This window comes from Dasypus novemcinctus, chromosome Y (genome assembly GCF_030445035.2).
Source record: "Dasypus novemcinctus isolate mDasNov1 chromosome Y, mDasNov1.1.hap2, whole genome shotgun sequence".
NCBI lineage: Eukaryota > Metazoa > Chordata > Mammalia > Cingulata > Dasypodidae > Dasypus > Dasypus novemcinctus.
The window spans coordinates 13,657,984-13,663,249 of record NC_092216.1 but is presented as its reverse complement, the minus strand read 5'-3'; the positions used below and the strand labels follow the sequence as shown (position 1 = coordinate 13,663,249).

General features: G+C 38.2%; 1 pseudogene; it reads left to right on the top strand.

Annotated features, from left to right (window-relative positions):
• The first annotated feature begins 1,361 nt into the window (after positions 1-1,361).
• LOC139438257 (non-selective voltage-gated ion channel VDAC1 pseudogene) lies at positions 1,362-2,306 on the top strand (annotated as a pseudogene).
• The last annotated feature ends 2,960 nt before the right edge of the window (positions 2,307-5,266 follow it).

Here is a 5,266-nt window from a genome sequence, read left to right as displayed (position 1 = left end):
GTGAGTCTTTCAACATAATGCCTCTTTTTCTTTGTGGCTTAGTTATTCAGGGACCCTTATCCAGATAGATATAGATAGATATAGATATAGATATAGATGATATAGATACAGATATGTGTGTGTGTATATAAATTTTTTAGGAGGTACCTGGGATTGAACCCAGAACCTCATTCATGAAAAGCAGGTGCTTAACCAGTGAGATAATTGCTTTCCAATGAGAGGTTTTTTTTTTTTTTCCGTGTTTGTCTCTTTTGTGTTTAGTAGGTACAAGGATTGAACCTGGGACCTTCATAATGAGAAACAGGCATTCAACCACTTGAGCTATATGTACTCCCCAATTCCATATAAATTTGATGATTGGCTTTTCAATTTCTGCAAAGGCTGCTGCAATTTTGGTTAGACTGTGTTGTGCTGAAATATGTAAATCACTTCAGGCAGCACTGACATCATAATGATATTTAGTCTCCCAATCCATGAACATGGAATATCTTTCTCTTTATTTAGATAGTCTTTGTTTTCCTTTAGGAATGTTTGGTAGTTTTGGTGTATAGGTCCTATACATCCTAGGTGAGATTTATTTCTAGATATCTGGTTCTTTTATTTCCTATTGTGAATGGAATTTTCTTTAAATTTCTCATTCTGACTGCTCATTGCTTTTTTATATAAACACTTCTAATTTTGGGTGTTGATCTTATTCCCTGTTACTTGCTAGTTACTTATCAGCTCTAGGAGATTTCTTGTAAATTTCTCAGAATTTTCTGAATGTGGGACCATGCTGTCTGTAAACAGAGAAACTTTTACATCTTTTCCAATTTGGATGTCTTTTGATTTTTTTCTTACATAACTTCTCTGGCATGAACTTCCAGCACAACATTGAACTGTAACAGTTGTAGTGTGAATCCTTGACTTGTTTCTGATATTAAAGGGAAAGCTTTCAGTCTCTCCACCAGTAGGAAGGATGCTAAGCGTGGGCTTTTTTTGCTCTAGCTATGAATTCTGGCACAGTGTGAAATAACAGTGGTGACAGTGGGATGCTTGTCTTGTTTCCAATCTTTGACAAAAAGCTTTCACCAGTCCCTCAGATGTTGGCTGTGGGTTTTTCATATATGCCATTTAGCATGCTGGGTAAGTTTCCTTCTATTCCTGTCTTTCAAAGTATTTTTATCAGGAGAGGATGCTGGATTTTGTCCATTCCCTTTTCTGTATGAATTGAGATGATCACATTATTTTTTCCCACTGATTTGTTAATGGGTGTGTTACGTTAATTGTTTTCCTTGAGTTCAACCGCCCTTCTACAACAGGAGTAAAATCCACTTGAATGAGGGCTGCTGCCACTGCTGAGCCACCACCCCTGACAGAACATGGATGTGCCTCCTATATATTTTGATCTTTGGAAATCCACCAGGGATGTCTTTACCAAGGGCTTAATAAAACTGGACTTGAAAACGAAATCTGAGAATGGACTGGAATTCATAAGGTCAGGCTCAGCCAACACGGAGACTACCAAAGTTACAGGCAATCTATAAACCCAGATAGAGATGGGCTGAATATGGTCTGACATTTACAGAGAAATGGAATACTGACAATACACTGGGCACCAAGTTTACTGTGGAAGATCAGCTCACACATGGACTGAAGTAGACCTCTAATTCACCCTTTTCATTATTTAACACTGAGGGGTGGCGAGCTAAAATCAAAACAGGGCATAAGCAGAAGCACATCAACCCAGGCAGTGACATGGATTTTGACATTCCCAGGCCTCTATTTTAGGGTGTTCTGATTCTGGATTATCAGGCCTGGCTAGCCAGTTATCAGATGAATTGAGACCACTAAGTCCCAAGTGAAACACAGCAATTTTGCTGTTGGTCACAAGACTGATAAAAAATTCCAGCTTCACACTAATGTGAGTGAGGGGACAGAGTTTGGCAACTCCAATTACCTGCAGATAAACAGGAAGCTGGAGACATGAATCTCACCCAGACAGCAGGAAACAGACATATTCATTTTGGGATAGCAGCCGCATATTGGACTGACCCTGATGCATGCTTCCTGGCCAAAGGGAACAAGGCCAGCGTGATAGGTTTAGGATTCACTCAGACCTATGGTTAGGTATCAAACGGACACTGTCAGCTCTGCCAGATGGCAAGAATGTCAATGCTGGTGGTCACAAGTTTGATCTAGGACTGTAATTTAAAGCACAGATTAGTACTGTGCAATCATTTAGCTTTAAACCATTTTTTAGCATAGCTACCTTCAAAATTTACTGTACCTTTGATGTTGTATATCTGGGATCCAAGAACTGCTAAATATCATGTTAGAACTCCAGGTTAAAGATGATTCAGCTTTAAAACTATAACCTTTCAGAGGTACAGAGGAAATCCAATTCCAAAAAAGAAAAAAAAAATAGGTCCTTTAGGGGAAGTTTGGGAGGAACTTGGTGTCCCTCCAAAGATTTAGGTTTAATTTTTATCTAGAAATGGGTGCAAGTGGAGGCCGATAATATGTAAGCATTTAGGAAATTCCTTTTGAGTAAATAAATGAAATTGTGATTTCTTGAGAATTGAAACTAGGTTTCCTAATCCCAGGTGTGCCAAGGTTCAATGCTTGATAGCATATAAAAATTTATCTCAAAGGGGCACTTTTAGATAGATCTTCATGACCTGTTTCCACCCTAGTCACCTCTTTTACAGTAAAAGTAGTCTGTAGGGCTTAGTAGGCGTTTTGTGCCATTTTGGGGTGGAATGGATGGATGTGACAAAGCCAATAATTCAGCTATTAATTCCCTCTTGGTGTGTGGTTTTGTGCACCAGAGTAGGAAATAGATTCCAGGAGCTCCTGCTGCAAGAATCTCTGTAACCATAACATGGTGACACACTCTGAAACTAAACTGGACTTTTGTTATATTTGCATGACTCAATTTAATTTCAGCAGCTTATGGGTGCGTTTTAGAGTCTTCCATTTATGTGGAATTAGATCACTCCTTTCAAATTCTGTAATCAATATCACAAAATAAAACGAATAAAATATTGAAAACTCAAAAAAGCCCACTTTATTATGGTGTGCAATTCTTGTATTATGCTGTTAGAGTTGCTATACAAATATTTTGTTGTGATTTTTTGTATCTATATTCATTCAATTCTTTGGGAGAGTTTGAGCAGGATTGGTATTATTTTTTCTCAAAATGATTGGTAGAGACGAAGCAAGATTATGAAGTAGGGAAAAGCTGGCTGCATTGTTCCTCCAAAAACGATGGCAAATTAGTCCGGTTTGCTGAGCATAAAGGAAACGGGGATGTCGTGGGTGCAACGGGAGAGAAAAATGGAGTGGGGGGTACCCAGCCAGGCACCGGCAGAAAGGAAAGCTGCACAGGATCCAGCAGGAAGATCAACAAACAACTGGCTCTGGGGAAAACGGGAGCCACTGTAGGGTCATCAGGCAGGTAGACTGATGTGCAGCCGGCTATGTGGCAGGGGACAGTCTACTCAGTCAGCTAAGATTCTGGAGGAGAGGTGAGCTGCTGTAGGGCTGTCTGGAGGCAAGCTGGCACAGAAGCTGTGGAAGGCACAGAATAAGCAGAGGAATCTAGATGGAGGGAATCTAGTTGGAGGGGTGCCTTCTACCTGTACCTGCATAGAGGCAGTCTCTGCGGTGACTGTTTGATGGGTGTAAGCAGGTAGAGAGGAGAAGCCTTGTGGGCACTAGAGGGCTGAGAGAGAGAGGTCTGTTTGTTTGGTCCCTTCAGACCTCATCTGGATATCTGCGTAACACGATAACCAAAAACGCACAGGGGTAGCAATACTGAAATTCAACAAAATATACTTTAAATGCAAACCTGTTGTAAGGGACAAAGAAAGACACTATAAATAAAAGAAGTAATCTACCAAGAAAAAAGAACAATCATAAATTTTTATGCACCTAGTCAGACCGCTCCCACCGGAGGCAAATACTGGTAAAACTAAACAGAGAAATAGATGCCTCTACAATCATCATGGGGAATGACAACACACCAGTATCACTAATAGAACATTTCAGCAGAGGGTCAACAAGGAAAGAGAGATTTTGAATAAAAATTTGAAGGAACTAGTTCTCATGAATGTACACAGTACATTGCATCCAAGAAAGGGGAGGGTAAATATTCTTTTCTAGTATTAATTACTCATTCTCCAAGACAGATCAGAAATCTGAACAGACTTGGAAAAACTGAAATTACACAAAAAAATTTTTCCCTGACCATAATAGAATGAAGCTGGAAATCACTATGGGGAAGAGGTCCAATAGGAACAAATACATGGAAGTTGAAACAGAATACTCTTGAACAATCAGTGGGTCAAAGGGGTAAATTCCAAGAAAAATTAGTACCTACCTTGAACCGAATGAAACTGAGAACAGAACATAGCAAAACTACTGGAATGTAACAAAGGCCATTCTGAGAGGGAAATTCATTACCCTTCAATGCCTATATTTTATAAAAAGGGAGGAGCTAAATTCAAAGACCTAACTGTAAACCTGGTAGAATCAGAAAAAGAACAACAATCTAATCCCAAGGCAAAGAGAAGGAAATAAGTAACAAAGAATAGAGCAGAAATAAAAGAAATAGAGGAGAAAAAGAAAAAAATTAACAAAGAGTTAATAAAACAAAAATTGACTTTTTAGGATTTTTAAAACTGATACACCCTTAGGTAGACTAACAGAAAAAAGAGCGATGTAAATGAATACTAACATAAGAAATCAAAGAGGACTTCACAACTGACCATACAGAAATAAAGAGTATTGTGAAAAATATTTTGATAAATTGTATGCCAACAAATTGAATGATTTTAATGAAATGGAAGAATTTCTGGAAACATGCGAGCAACATATATTGACGAAAGAAGAAACAGAACTCAACAGACCCATCACACATAGTGAGATATAATTGGTAATCAAAAACCTCCAAAGTACTCTTGTTATATAGATATATTTACTTGATAGAGAGAGGCCCACACAGTAACTAAGAAATTATTAAACTTCCCTCCTGGGGAATGGCTGCTACATTCTCAAATAAAAAGAACAAAATACCTGGAATATTTTGTTATGAGCCATAACAAAATATGAGCCATATTTTGAGCCATAGTTAACGAAACAGACTAATATAGCAATCCTTGATCTTCTTCTAAATATACTTTATTTTAAAGAGGTTTTAAGTTACAAAAAATGTTACAATGAAAGTATAATTTATACCCATATATACCCAAACTCCTATCCTCCTCATCTTTTCCTATTAATG